Here is a 16,302-nt window from a genome sequence, read left to right as displayed (position 1 = left end):
GGAGGCTTGGACCACCAGTTGCCGAGTAGGGGGGTCGAAGAATTTGAGGACCGGTCTCAGCCCTCGCAGAATACCATAACAGGTAGCTGCAACCTTCTTCGTGTGGCTGGTGAAGGAGAGTGTAGGATCCAGCCAGACCCCCAAGTTCTTAACTTCGGCAGCTGGGATGGGAGTCACCCCCAATTCTGGAGGCCACCACTGGTCTCCCCAGAGCTCTGCCTGCTTTCCTAAGATCAGGACCTCGTTTTTTTTGGCATTTAACTGCAGACAGTTAGTTCGCATCCAATTTGCCACGGCTATGAGTCCTGCACGGAATCTGGGAGCGTTCACCTCGGGATCACCGCTGAGTGTCACCGCCAGCTGCGTGTCGTCGGCATACGATGTCATGGTTAAGCCACATTGTCTGACGAGTGCAGCCAGCGGTTTCACATATAGGTTGAACAGAGTGGGGCTCAACGCAGAGCCCTGCGGAACCCCCAGCCCCAGTGGATGGAAAGAGGACTGACAAGGAGGAATAGCCACTTTAAAAAACCGGTCCGAGAGGAAAGAGCGAAACCATTGGAGAGCAACCCCCTCAATTCCCACTCCCTCCAAGCGCCGGATCAGAATGTCGTGAGACACCGTGTCAAACGCGGCGCTCAGATATAACAGGAGGAGCGCCGCTGTCTGCCCAGCATCCAGCACCGTTCGCAAGTGCTCGGTCATAAAGAGCAGTGCAGTTTCGGTGCTGTGTTGTGCACGAAAACCATTCTGGCTCTGGTCTAGAATGTTATTTCGAGAAAGGTGGGCGGACAAGATGGAGTTCACATGTGCCTCAGTAACCTTGGCGGTCCAGGGCAGGAGGGAGATGGGACGGTAGTTTTCTGGTAATAGGGGGTCAAGGTTAGGCTTCTTTAAAATTGGGCTGACCACTGCCTGCTTCCAGGAAGAAGGGACCACGCCCGATGTGAGCGATAGATTGATCAGATCCAGTATAGGCTCACGACATAAGGGAGGAAGAAGTCTAAATACCTCTGGCTTCAGCGGATCTAATGGAGAACCGGATTTAATTTTGAGGCTCAGAGTATCGAAGACCTCGTCAGACATTACTGGCAGGGAGGACAGGGTTTCATGAACCGTAGCCATCACACCAGTTTGCTCAGCACCAGGCACAGATGACGTAAATCCTCGGTAAATCGCCTGCACTTTCTCCACGAAAAAGGATGCCAGACTTTCACAGTGAGAGTCCGTGCAGATTTCCACCGAGGTGGCCCGTTTCCCCATAAGGTCTTTAAGAACCTTAAAGATTAATTTAGACGGGTTGGGGCTATTCTGAAACTCGAAAGCATAGTGTGCGGCCCTGGTTAATATACTTCAGCACTACTGTTCTTTTCACTTTGTCCCTCAGACCATTGACATTCCAGCTCAGTCTAAATCCTTTGTCCCATTGCGTACTCATCAGTCACTTTACACCTGTGTATCTGTGCTATCGGATCTCGTTGCCCCGGTGATTCCATGAAACAAAAACAGAAACAACTCCAAACAACACATCCCCACCTAGAACAACCCCCAAACCAACCACCCCCCACCCTGCTTCCCTGCAATTTGGGCGCCCAACTGCCCATTTAAACCTGCAGAGCGCCTGTCGCCCCAACTGGTTAACTAAAAGAAGAAAAAGATGGGGGACAGCACTCGTCCAGCCGCCCTCCCCCTGTGACAGTTATCATACAGAACCCAATAAGTTCTAGGCCACCTGAGAGAATGCGTCAATCAATTACAATTGACTGGAGATCCAGATGATCACCCTCCAGGTCTCAGTAGGCACAGGGGCTTCGATGAGGAATCGGCCAAACACCAGGCACAGACCCCCGCCGTCAAAGAAGGAATCAGTCCCCCTTGCTGGACCCCTGTGCTATCCTGATGATTAGCCTGTCCGGAGTCATGGGTTGCTTGACCGTCCAGCCACTCTCTGTCCCTAAAGTTCAAAACTCTCGCTAATATTGGGCGTGGTGAGGCCCCAGGCCTTGGCCGACCCCTGGGCACCCTATGCACCCTCTCCACCATGAAGAACTTGCTGAGACCTGTAGGGCGCAGGTGAGTTAGAACAAGGTCTTCCACAAAGAGGTCAGGTGTGGGCCCCTCCGCCTCAGGAACCCCAAGAATGCGTAGGTTGTTCCACCTAAGGCGTCCTTCATAATCATCAAGCTTTTGCTCTGTAAACTTGTGGAACGATTGCAGGTCCTGCACATTTATTTGGAGGTGCGATACGTCATCTACAAGGCTTGCCGTCTTAATCTCCACTTGCTTGACCTTTTCGGTCGCTTTAGTGAGGTTTGCCCTGATAAGGTTAATTTCGATTGAAAGCGAGTCCATTTCGTGCTCCAACGAGGTTCTGATCCCTGCTATGCCCTCCATTACATCCTTAAGCGTCAATTCTGGCTCTCACTGCCAGGATCAGGCATGGTCCGGTTTTCAGCACGTGGACCCGGGGTTGAGTCCCTGGAGATCGTGTATCGATCAAGCTTATTGGATCAGATGGCTCTATGGCCCCTCGGGCCCGTTGATTTGGTTTTGTCAGAGGTGGCCATCCTGTAGATACACGCCTCAGCAACCAGGTCCAGGATCCCCCTCCTTCCCCAATCACCACCAGGGGTTTTATGGCTCTACAGGAGGTGAGACAGCAAGTCTAAGGAGAGAGGTAGTCCCAGATGACCCAAACTGGGGGGCCTCGCTGGGGCAGAGACCACAACCCAGGAGGTAAGGGTGTCAAGAGCCGGGCACCAGGCTTCCTCCCCAGTGTCTCACGGGGCCCCAGCCCTCAAATTTCTGCAGCCGTCGAAATATTGCTGAACGGGGGGAGGGGAGGGGGGCAACAGACGGGTCCACTTCCCCCGCCGCCACCGACAGCACTCACCAGATTCCCGCCGTCTTCCCTGGGATAACTTCCCTCCTTCTGCGCCCCCAGATGAAAATGAGCGCTGCTCTCGCCGCCAGGCTATGAAGGCCCCCGCCGACTCTTCTCTTGGCCGTTCTGGGAGGGCGGCCGCCGTCCGCACTCTGCTCAAACAGCAGGGAAGGGGCACCCTCAGTACGCCTCAATTCTGTGTCGACCGTGGAATGGGAGTGCCGCACTGAGCCCCGGGTATGCGCCGTCCGCCCGCCGCCTCACTCTCAATTCCGGCCGGCCAATGCACCCTAGGCCCCGGCTCCAAAGGATGTTTAGACCGCACTACGGTGGAGGTCGTGACTTCGTCTCCGGACCTCGGATCTGCACTGGAGCACGGGAACACCCGGGGGAGGTTCAGCGCCCCCTCCGATTCAGGATTGTGGGTTGGATCGCCTCCTCAGCCCCAGTGTATCGATGCTCCTTTGGCGCCCCAAGCTGGAAGGAAGCACCACTCCGTTTCCAGGTTACGGAGGCACTCGCTGATTCCTTTCTCAACCAGCCGCCTGCACCCTGCTCGAGCCTCAGAGGAGGGACACCCTCTGTGCGGCTCAGTTCCGTGGCGCCCGTGGGGTGCTAGGGCCGCACCGAGCTCCGGGTCCACTCCGTCCGCCTGTCGCCACAGCACACCCAACTCTGGACGGAAGATGTAATCGAGGCCTAGGCTCCGTCCGATGTGTAGGCCTCACTACGACGGAGGTTGCAGCTTTGTCACCGGGCGTCCAATCCGCATGGGAGCACCCGTGTGGGGGTCCGTGCCCCCTCCGATTCAAAATTATGGGTTCTGTGACCGGATAAATGTTACGGATTAATGCGGGGGAGTTAGGGAAGACGGAGCTCTAGGTTTATGCGGCCATCTCCCTGCACCGCTTTGCCATGCCCCCTAAAGAACATTTCTTTATCACAATCCAGTTAAAAACCAAAGAAGGGTGGCAAACCATGAAAACCATGATAGACTCAGGAGCCACAAGGTTTATTCATGAATGAGGACATTGCTAGAGACTTACATTTGACATTAGTGGAGAAGGGGAGTCCTGAAACGGTACTGGCAGTAGATGGGAGAGAACGATCTTCTTGTCCCATTACTTATCATACAGAAAACTTGTTTGTTCGGATTTCCAAGGAACATTTAGAAACTGCCCAGTTCAATATCATCAAGGCTTCTCAATATGGGATCATATTTGGACTCCCATGGTTAAAAAAACATGATCCCTCTATTGATTGGAGTGACCAGTCTAACTCCTTTAACTCTTCGTTTTGTAAGGAACATTGTCTAGTTACCACGGTATCACCAGTAGAGGCATTGGCACAGCATCATACAGTTGCCACAGCAGCCGAAAAAGGATATAACCCTCCGTAACATTTTGAGGAATACAGAGATGTATTTAGTGAGAAAAAGGCAGACACATTACCTCCACATCGTTCCTATGATTGACATATAGATCTGATTCCAGGGGCGGTAGTGCCATGTGGTAGGCTTTATGCTCTTATGGAGCAAGAAAGCGAACATTTAAAACAATATATAGACAAATACGTGGCTAATGGATTCATAAGACCCTCTAAGTCTCCTGCGTCTTCGCCTCTCTTCTTTATCCCAAAAGCAAATGGTGAAAAAATAACTTGTAGTGACTTTTTAAAAAATTAGTTTTATCAGTAAATAAAATACAAACAATTGCACACACAGTTACATCGCTTCAAGACAACTTAATACACATCGAGATTGTTATTTGAGAAAATGTTTTGGACAATTAGGGAATACCGTCTTTTCGATGTCAGCTATGGAACTGATTTCCGCGGGGGCTGGTAAAGTGCTCGATGCAGTCTGCCAGTGTCCCACATATATCCCTGCTCTTATCTGTTGGTCCTGCCATAGGTGTCGTGTGTGCGCCCGTGGCCTCCTCAGTCTATAATGTACCCACCACCTGTGATTATATCTCAATGGGAGTGGTCTGTGAGCCTGAGACTGTGTCAGCGGCTGTATTTGAAAGGTGTGTTTGGTACGGTCCCCAGTAATTCCTGGGGCGGCTTCTAGGAGGGAGTAACTCATTGTATGTATCGGCCTGAGCATTGCAATATAGCATGTCGGCTTGCCAGTCTTTTATCAGCGGGAGTGGAACTCCCATCCAGCACAGCGCCACACGGCATTTAGCTAAAAGAAGCCCAATGGCTAATAACGGCCGCACTGTTTGCTAACTGTAAGATCCCACCCCAGGAGGGCCGTTTTTGGGTCCGGTTCTAGGTCTGGGCTGATAATTGTACCCAGCTCCTGAAGCACCTTATTCCAGAATACCTTAATCCCCAGACACTGCCAGGCGCCAGAATGCGGCCTCCCCCGTCCCACACCTCTGACAGCAAGAGTCCTGAGCCAGCCTGCACCTAAACTGTCGCTCGGGGGTGCAGTACGCTCTATGTGGAAATGTATAAGAAATGAGTCTGTGCCTCCCGTTGAGAGAAACCGGAACAACAAAACTGCCAATCTTTATCACTCAACTGGGAACCCAGATCTTGATGCCATTCCAATCTGACTCAGAGGACTTCAGACCCTCGAGTGACCTGTAGACTAGTATAACATTTAGTTATCAGCTTAAGGGGTTCTTCGGTTTTAATTAGATTAGTGAATGTCTCCATGGCTTGCAGTTCTTGTAAATCATCACCCAGAAGATCGCGCCACTCGTGCCTAGCCCTAACGTAGTGAAATAACGCTGTGCCTGTAGGTGTCACCTCCCGTCGTTGCAAATCCTCCCAGGCTGCTAATGTACCATCTCGGAAGAAATCTCTCGTTCTAGTGATGCCGATGGATTGCAGTGCCTGCCTGGCTGCCGTATCCCAACTCAGCGAGAACCACAATCCCCACTGAAGTGGCATTTCTGGGAAATACAGGAAGGCCCCTGCCTGCAAGTATAGAAGCTTTTGCCATGCATGTACCGTGACTGCCAGAGAATCGAAAATCCACAGTCGCCTAGAGGACGGACGGGTAAGTAATTGGGGCAATGAAAATGGAGCCACCGCATTCTTTTCCAAATATAAAAAGGGCGCGTCTTGTGGACCATGAATCCAGTATTGGGCGAAAGTGCTATTAGCCGCATTGTAATATTTTTCTAAGTTCGGGGCGCCCAACCCGCCAAGTTCATAGGGAAGAGTGAGCAAGTCCCATCGTATTCGGGGCTGTTTACCTGCCCACGCGAGTCGAATCAATTGTGTGCGCCAGACTTTGAATTAATATTTGGGTAGAAGAATAGGTATATTCTGAAAGAGAAACAGGAACCGTGGTAAGATTACCATTTTCATTATAGAGATAAGAGCCTTGCCGTAGGTTTCCTGAATCACTATCGCGGGATCGGTATAAAATTGAATTCCTAAGTACCGTACTGCCTTATCAGTCCAGCGTGGTATGAACTCCATGCTGGGTTCTGTGGTGATAGGGGTGAGGGGGAATATGATGGATTTAGTCCAGTTTACTCGAAGCCCAGAATACCCACCGAACTGAACAACCTCCCTCCATAGGGGGTACAAATTTACTTCTGGGTCCTAAACATATAGTAAAGTGTCATCTGCATAGGTGGAAATATTGAGGGTGCACTCGGGGAATCCCAGCCCTCTACGGGTGTGATGTTCACGAATAGCACAAGCCAAGCGCTTTGCGACTATTGCCTACAGGAGCGGGGACAAGGGGCACCCATCCGCACTCTGGCTGTGGGTGAGGCATACAACACCTGTACCAGACGTAGGAATATATAATTCTGACTCCTATCTTGCGCAGTACCGCAACCATAAACCCCCACTCGACAGTCGAAAGCTTTCTCAGTGTCGAGAAAAACTGCAGCAGCTTTGACTTCTGAGCTCAATCCCTGCACCGCCAAAAACAAGGTTCTCAGATTATGAGATAGATTATGGCTGGGGCGAATCCCGCCTGTTCTGGTCGTATAATGGCAGGTAACAAGGGGGCAACCCTGTTGGCCAGGATTTTGTCTTAGATCTTCGCATCCATGTTAAGCAAGGACAAGGGCCTGTACGAGGAACAATGGCTTGGTGACTTCGCTGGTTTTAATAACGTGACCATCTCTTCATATAGCGCTTTGAGGTGGGGGATCAGTATATCCAGAAATTCTTTGTAAAAGAACACCGGAAGGCCATCCGCCCCTGGGGCCTTCCCTGCTGCCATCCCACTCAATGCACCCCGATTCTAGTCAGTTGTCAATGGCGCCATTTAGAATTCTCTATGTTCGGTCAAAAGCCAGGGCATTTTTATGTATGAGGAATTTTCCTCTATAGCCTCACTATCTTTTGGGATTTGCAAGGTGTATACTTTCTGGTAATACTCACGAAAGTGTGCTGCGATATCTTCAGTGGTGCCGAGCAGGCTCCCGATCTCATCCAACATGCCTACCATCTTATCTAGCTCCCTCTTGGGCCTCAGTAATCCTGCCAACACTGCAACCGGTCGATCCCGCTCCCTGTAAATACGTGCAGTTGCATATTTCTCCATATGTTTAATTTCATCATTAGCAGTATCCTGAAACTCCACCAATTTTAGTTTAGAAGTGGGGCGCTTTGTGCATTCCCGGTCTCGGACAGCGCACATTCTAGTTGACCAATTTCCTTTTCCAAAGGTTTCAACCTGCCCTGAATAGAGTGCAGCACTCCTGCATGCTTTGAAATCACCACCCCTCGAATGTAGACTTTGAATGTTTACCAGACTGTGGTGAATGATTGGACAGAGCCAATGTTATTAGAGAAGAACTCTTCCATCGCTGTTGCCAGCTCCTCCTTAATTACTGTGTCTAATAGAGAGTAAGGAGGAAAGCGTAACGTAAATGCCGGAACATGGGTAGCGTTGTAGCTCAGTGTTTGTCAAACTGGGGAGTGGTCAGAATATGTACGCAGGAGATTCTCTAACCTCCCGGATATTATTCAAAAGTCTATATGGGTGTGAGTATCATACACCGATGAGTAATGAGTGTAACCAAGCGCTGCGGGATATCTATGTCACCAGATGTCCAGGAGGCTATCTGCGTGCATAATGTTTTGCAAGGCTAATGCTACGGCTGCTGGGTGTCTAGACGGGACTTGTGACCTTTCCAACTGTGGGTCTAAAATACAATTAAAATACCCCCCCCCCCCCCCCCAAGTTGTGGAATGCCTCTCCATTGTACCAATTTGGCTGCCAGGGAATTGTAAAATTGAGGATCATTGTAATTTGGGCCATACACTCCCAATAATAGAAATTGCAGGTCGCTCTTCTTGCAGAGAGCCACCGCGAACCTACCCTGTGTGTCACTCAACAGCCTGTCATCTCAACTCCAGCCTTTCTATTGACCCATAGCAGAACCCCTCTAGCGTGCGATGTGAAATCAGAGGAAAAGCATATCCCAAGCAATTTAAGTTGTGTGTCTCTACTACGTTCTGGGGTGAGATGCGTTTCCTGTAAGATTGCAACAGACACCGAGTGTCTTTCGAAATAAGCGCCTATTTTCCTAAACTTTCTGTCATTATTTAGGCTGCGAACATTCCAAGTAATGAGTTGAAGACCCTGTGGTACTACGCTGTCAGTGGCCATGCGATGAAGGTGACCCCTGCGCTAGACGGATCCCCTTGCCTACGGTGTATACTGTATGAAACCAACATAGCAAAAGAAATACTCATACAATCATGCACGTGGATAAAGACAACATTCCCACCCACGCCACAAAAACCCACAACTACCGTGGTTAATTGCATTCCCCCCGCCCCACCCCAACCCTCAACAACAACAACCCCAGAAATAAGCAGACGACCAGTGTGATACACTTGGGGGGGGCAGATGTTGCCATCAGATCTAGTTCCCTCCGCCACCTTGTCCATAAACTAGACTCTAACAGCTGACGCCTGTCTCCTCGTAAGGTGCCAAATAAAATGGTCTATGCACCCAGCAGGATGCGCCTGCAATTGACAATCAGTCATTATGCTCGGAGTCATTAATCTAGCCTGCGCCCACTTTCACCCACAAGGCCTGCCCTATTTTAACAGTGTTCACTTCTCCTTACGCATCATGGCGCGCTAGTTACCCATAGTGTCACTTGCAAGTCCTTGTGATATTTTCAGCAGAACAGTTTTTGCAATCACTCTTCGTGCACGTGTTCTTTGTGTGGATGTGGCGAGTCTTTTGCCTGGAACTGTGAAGAGGTCGGTGAACCATGTTGTATCGAGCGCTGCTCTCTGTCTTTGAGGGCGGGTAGGACAGCTTTGGGGTCGGTGAAAAAATGAACCTTACCGTCCATTTTAAGTCTTAGTTTCACGGGATAGAGCATGTTATATTCCAGGTTCAAGTCTCGGAGCCTCTTCTTTGCTGGAATGAAGAGCCTACATGCCTCCTGCACCTGCAGTGTGAAATCAGGGATTAGAGATATGGCTGATCCCCCATGAATGAGTGACCCTAGCTCATGGGCTTTATGGAAGGTAGAGTCTCGGTCCCTGTAGTTCAGGAATCTTGCGATTATGGGCCGAGGAGGTGGTCTGGGTGCCAACGATCGATGCGCCCGTTCCATGATGAAAGGTTCCGAGAAGGTGTTCCAGCCCAGGAGTTTGACAATAGGTTGCTCCACATGTTCCATGTTGCTGATATTGGACGACTCGGCCACTCCTAAAATACGCACGTTGTTCCGCCTCGATCGTGCTTCAAGATCTTTGGCCTTCGCCTATAGCGCTCGTAGAATTTTGTCTCTTTCTTTATCAGTCTCAGCATCCGCACGTATTACATCTTTCATGACGAAGACCCGTTGTTACGCAGTGTCGAGCCGCTCCCCGTGCTTGTCCAGCCGTTCCGACATGCGATCCATCTGGAATGAGAGTGCGTCAATTTTACTATCAATTTTGGAGAGACTTTGTTGAATTGTGCGGAATGCGTGCTTCACATATATATCAACTCCCGCTTCCGGGTCATCTGAAGCATTGTCCTGTTCAGCGGGAGCAGAGTCCTTCGACCGTGGAGTTTTGCGTAAGTCGAAATGCAGCTTGGACAGGAGCTTATCTGTCTTGCCCATGATGTGAAGATGTATGCAGGATAAGTGAGTTGCACAGAGTGTCTCGCTTGGCTTGAGTCACAGTGATGCAGGAGTTCACTCTTGTTGGGGTCTTAGTGCTAGGTCGTAAGAGTGATCTCTGCCCCTGCTTCATGGTACACACCCTTCCCCCACCGTGTCAGCGCCCACAATTCATGGGTATCTCCCTCCTTAGGATGGTTTCGATGTGGCGCCGCCCCGCATCAGGTGAAGCCAACTTACATAAGCGGGCCTTGAGCAGTTTTGTCCTCAGGTAGCCACGTCCACCTGCACACAGTGAACCGGTTTCCCAAAAATAAAGGCGCACTTCCTGGACAGAACTCGCATGCTGAAGTGTCCCGAGTATCGGTCTCCTAGGAATTGATCACACCGCCAGGAACTGCAAAGTGGTTGGGGCCGCAAAGTGGCGCCTGTCGCAGGGCCCCTACTCGTTGTCGCTAGCCCACGCTCAGGACCTCGATATGCTGAATCAGTTTGGCAGGGGCCGCCTTGTGGAGGAAATGCGCATCAACTGTATAGGAGCCTTTAGTGAGAACGGGCAGCCGCAGACTTGCGCGGACACCCGCAGGCAGATTCTTGGCCCCGGTCCGCTGCTGCACCAGTCCCCTCACAGCCCAAGCGGCTTGATGCGGCGGTACCTGTGCGTCGCAGGGGTCCAGCCAGTCATGTCGCCCGTGTCAGTCACTGGGACCGTAGCGATCCACAGGGAGAACGCTTTGTCAGATGCCTCCCTCCCGAGACAGGTCACAACGTTGATTGGGGCCGCAACAAGGCTCCGCACTGTACGGCTGCCAAAGTGCGTCACCATTGGCAGTTCCGCCAATGCCGCGACAATTTTTACGCTGCTGGGTGCGTTAGTTTGCTCTCAACTACCGAGAGGCAATGGCACCTCCAAGTCAGGGCACAAACTGGATCTTCGTACGGATTTTGCTGGATTACTGGTGGTGATCGGGGAGTTGCACTAACTCACTGCCATCTTAGAGTCAGGCAAGCTCCACCCCCCACTTGTATTGACTTTAGGGCTTTGAATAACATCACAGTAAAGAATAGGTACCCTTTGCCATTAATCCCTATTCTCTTGGAACAAGTGAAATCATATCACGTAGAGGGAGGCAGAACACACCTTGTAGCCGGGTACAGCGGGAACGATGCATAGCTAGTTAACCCTCTCCCCTGAGGGGTGACACCCGTGCGTGCTCACGTAACACAACACGTATATCACTTCCTCTGGGGGGAAAGGGAAAAAAGGGACAAAGAAACAATAATGAAATAATCTGCTGCTGTAGAGGCTAGGCAGGACTGTCTTCACTGGATGGACTGTCTTTCGATTAGGCTCCACCCCTACGGCCCTGTAAGTGAGACAGAAACACACCATACATCATGCAAGCTCTAAGGACCAGCCTCCCTTCTCCCCACTCTCCTAGGAAATGCACACTTACAGAGATAGGCTTCTCTCCTTGCAGTGGTGTCCAACAGAAAACCAGGGGAACTTTAAGCAGTCTCAATTAATACAGAGAAATGTACTTATCTCAAGTAGTGCGGAATACAGTCTGTAGGAGCAGGATGCATAACCTGTTCTACCTTGGTTACGTCACCAAGAAACAGGTGTAGTAGAGCAATGTTCTCCTGCTTTCACACAGCTCCTGAATGTCGACTGGAGTATATATAAAAAAGGATCCTGTATCCACGCACGATATAGATGACCTCGTGTTCTCTGTAGTGCAGAAGCTTAGCACTTCAAAACGCTCCATGGGGCAAGTGAGCCTGTGCAAGCTCTTCTCCCTTGCTGCGGGAGTATGAAAGTTCTCCGCTGTTTGGCTGCTTCGCGTTAACAACAACGCGCTGAGTCGGATGACAGGGAGACGGTGTGAGCGCTTCAAACTAGAAGCGGTTCTCCCAGTGTTCTCGGCTGTGAGGAGGCGAGGAATAGGCGGCCCACTGACCCCGCGATGAGAGCCAAGGTAAGAGGAGCCAGTAAACGCTCCCGGTCAACGTGTCCAATGGCGCCTATGCCCCCAGGAGTATCTGTAGCGCAACGCACTTGAGCTCAGGAATATACTTGCTAGCGGGCCACACGCCCAATGTCGTATCCGTAAGAGCAGGCAGAAGGAGAATCTCTCCAGACGAGGAGCTAACACTCGTTGACGACCTCCTTAACGCAGGGAATCCCGGAAGAGTTCCGAGTGGCAAGCCCCGCGCTCCCAGTGGGCGGAGCTTAAGTACGCCACTCACAGAGCGCTCTGAGGATTATGGGAGCGGTAGTTTGGAATTCCCTAGAAACATTCACACACGCTTTCATCTGCCTCCTCTAACGTTTCTCCTCACGCAGGACCTGACAAATCAGCTGTGATTTACACTAAGTTGGATCTCAAAAGGGCTTACCATTTGGTAAGAATGAGAGAAGGGGATGAATGGAAAATGGCATTTTGTACACTTCATGGACTGTATGAATACACTGTAATGCCATTTGGTCTCTGTAATGCCCCAGCCATGTTCCAATACTTCCTGAACGACGTGTTTCAGAGAATTCTTAGACTTCTTTTCGGTGGTTTACATTGATATTTTGATCTACTCTAGTAATACTACTATTCATATACATAATGTACATAAGGTGTTACAAGCATTGAGAGAAAATGACCTATTCTGTAAACTCAGCAAGTGTGAGTTTGAAGTGACTAAAGTAGAGTTTCTTGGAGTCATGTTGTTGGCAGAAGGGCAAGAGATGGCCGAAAGGAAGATCCAAGCAGTTAAAGAATGGCCTACTCCTCGGAATCTAAGGGATATCCAATGCTTTCTTGGTTTTGCTCATATTTAACGCAAGTTTATCAAAGAGTTTTCTGACATGGTATCCCCAATCACCAGGCTATTGAGAAAAAAGGTCCCTTTTGTTTGGTCATCAGAGGCAGAAAATGCTTTTGGCCTATTAAAAAAGGCATTTACCACAGCCCCAATATGCGTATGCTTCCGATGTAGCGATAGGCGCCATTTTGTCACAAAGAAATGGAACAAACGGACAATTGCATCTAGTGACATACATGTCTCGTAAATTGGGTGAGGCTGAATGTAATTACACCATAGCGGAAAAATAGCTTTTGGCCATAAAAGAGGCATTTAGCGAATGACGTCATCATCTGTTGGGGGCCAAACACATTGTCACTGTGTATATGGACCATTGTAACCTACAGTTTATGAAATCCGCTAAGATTCTGTCTCCGAGGCAATTAAGGTGGATGCTATTCTTTTCTTCATATGATTTCAAAGTAACTTACAGACCTGGTACTGAGAACCGAAAGGCAGATGCATTAACTAGGCAAGATAATCAAGCTGAACCCACACAACCGAGATCTCAATACATCTTAAATCCTATTATAAACACATCTGGGCACACCAATTCACTATATCTATCATCCAAAAGAAAATAACCATCACCGAGTGAGAAAAGAGATTGATGACACTCAAAGAAAGTAGTAGTCCAATAAGCCACGTATCATATTGTCGTTTCAGTCAGGAAAAATATGAAAAGAGGTCTTGAATCAGGTTCTTCTTTTATATTTTATTTTCAATTCACAATGGCATGGAAAGCAATGGCAGCCGACGTACATTTCGCCCCCCTGGGCTTTTTCAAGGCTGCAAAAAGATATTATAATACCATTGTATAAAACTAGTGACACTTCATGGTCACATGTAAAACATCACCCGTCAATTAAGATGCCCTTTACAGCATGTTTACATCATAAATAATTGGCATGCAGTTAACCCCTTCGCCGCAGCGAATTTTGCCGCGGCGCTGGGGGGGGGTTTGGGGGGTTTGCGGCGCCGCCATGCTCGTGACGGAACCACTCCGTCATGAGCCACGGGCGCGCTGTGCTCATGACGGAGTGGTTCCGTCACGACTCCGCCCACTCGCATTGATCGCCCGCACAGGCAGGGAATCAGTGCTGCGTGGGCGGAGGGGCCGCCAACGGCCGCAGCATGACGGAACCACTCCATCATGAGCACACGGCGCCCGTGGCTCATGACGGAGTGGTTCCGTCATGAGCAGGGAAGAGTTAATACATCCAATGTTGTGGCACTCAACCAAAACACTATTAATGACTTTATAAGCCAAACCTATTTCAATAAAGGATATAATCATGTGATTATTGCAGCATATATCCCTGTGATTTATTTAGGCCAATACATCTAATTCGGAGTATAAAGGCACAAACTGGGACTACACCCAGATAAAAACATACATTTACTATCAATAGTAAAAATGAACTATCCACTCCGACTAAACACCCATGTGTTGTTAAAAAAGAGAAAACGTCAGGAATATTCAATTAGTATAGACCTGTTAGACACCCGTGTGTGTCAATCTTCAAGAAAAGAGGGAAAACACCATTCAGTTCCGATTTGCCCTAAATTGTGATATGGTTCACCTTCAAATATACTGCCCTCACCTTTAATCTGAAAGTTCTGTTTAGATCGCAAAGTGGCAAGTGCTTCTGTATTAGAGGCATCTGTAATACACAATATAACGACATGATGCTAATTAGATGCCAATTCCTTGTATAAACTTAGTGGAGAGAAATAGTATCAATCAACGAATAGGATTTCAAAGCAGTTTCTTCTTACCCGAAATGTCTCATGCGTAAAATTAAATTCTAGTTGCGACCGACATCCCCGTGTCAATGGACACTAAAGTATTGTATTCCTTTTTAAATTGAGGGTAAAACGGCTTCCTGGACCTTGATAAGTTTTATCTCTATATCATATGGTACAGGACATTGAAAGGAAAAATAAAAATCAAAAGGAAAATTTCTATGTAAATTTCTGCCCAGAACTCATTAACAGAAAAGCTCCGTATACTAATTCCGTAGAGAAACAGAGCCAATATGTATACCTGTATTTCCGTGTGCGTTTTCTGTTCTCAACGGTCGGCACTTCCGCGTACAACAAACACGGGCGCGTCTCCTGACGTCTTTAAATCCCTTGTAGAACATGATAATAGAAATGGGACTAGCCTGTCCTGATACTTTTGCGTGTATAAAAAGTATTTAAACGCATGGGTTTAATTCACTTATTAGAAATAGTGTGTTTAGCAACGATATTTTAGTAATATATATTCACACTACGTATAATGCCTCTTTCAAATACGAAGTGGTGCTCTTGTATATCGTAAAGAAAACGATACAGCAGGTTTTGGGCAGTCAGCACCTTTGGAATTAAAGTATATAAAATATGTGTATTGGGTCTCATTCTTGATGTGAAGACGGATCTTGTTTCTATTAAGTATCAAAGTATCTATATTGAGTTACAAAAGTTAAGTTTAGTTTATTATATACCCTAATTATAAAGGAAATGACTTGTTAAATGCTCCTGCGGTTGATGTAGAACCACAGTAGTGCGTAAACATTGAGAAAGTTGTAATCAAGAGATCTTTCAATAGGGAGTATGATGTAAATAATCCATATAATAATGAATTAAAACCTTTGGTTGGAAATAACAAAATTGCCTATTTTTATGTCCAATGAGGTTCAGCTTGACCACAAGTCATAGTTATTCATGGTCTACAGATCATAGTCAATAGAAGATAAAATCAATTCAGAAAGGAAGAGAAAAAGCCACACCAAAGAAAAAAGAAGGGATTGAATTTAGATAACACCAATGTCGTGAGTGGTCATTCATGTTTACTTCTGTCCCACTTTAGGTGGGCCAAAAAGTAATCATGTTGTTCGAATGTCTAGTCAAATGAAGGAATTCACTCCAATCCATGATCAAATCCTCTTAGATCCTGACTCCAAGTGTATATTGTTTACATGTATAAAAACATTGAATTATAAATCACGTACAAAATCAATCAAAAAATAACATATGAAAAATTCATATGTGATACATGGTTAGACAGGACATTATGATAAGCATTATTGATTCCATCCGTTCTTTATAGAAATTCATGCATCTCCTTATCAATTTTGAGTCCGCACTCCACCGCCCTCAATTTAATAATCCAAGTACTTTCCAATTTACGCAGTTTCGATATTGTGTCTCCACCCCTCAGTCCTGCTTTCACCCTATCAATGCCATCTTAAATCCTACTCAGTTATATGTTCATTGCAAACAGATAAAATCTTAGAAAAAATTGCCAAGACGATGCTCACTTCTAAGTAGAAAGAGTGGATGACTAAACATCCTGAATGGAAAATACATAAAGGACTGCCTATGTGTAAAAATCAGTTGTTAATTTCAACTAGCGGCCAACAAAAGGAAGTCTTTCACTGGTGTCATGAAGTACCCAGTGCAGGTCACCAAGGGGCTGACAAAACCCTAGATTGCATACGTAGGCAGTTTTGGTGGCCT

The 16,302-nt window shown here is 48.0% G+C and overlaps 1 long non-coding RNA gene across 1 annotated transcript in view; it reads right to left on the bottom strand.

Annotated features, from left to right (window-relative positions):
* The window catches only part of LOC146833325 (uncharacterized), a 70,510-nt gene extending 55,614 nt beyond the window's left edge, over positions 1-14,896 (bottom strand). The window contains exon 1 of the long non-coding RNA XR_014960223.1: positions 14,846-14,896. This is a non-coding gene — a long non-coding RNA (uncharacterized LOC146833325). The remainder of the gene's footprint in view (positions 1-14,845) is intronic.
* Positions 14,897-16,302: the final 1,406 nt, after the last annotated feature.

Source organism: Triturus cristatus, chromosome 4_2, assembly GCF_964204655.1.
Source record: "Triturus cristatus chromosome 4_2, aTriCri1.1, whole genome shotgun sequence".
Taxonomy (NCBI): domain Eukaryota; kingdom Metazoa; phylum Chordata; class Amphibia; order Caudata; family Salamandridae; genus Triturus; species Triturus cristatus.
This window is presented reverse-complemented; position numbering and strand designations above follow the sequence as displayed.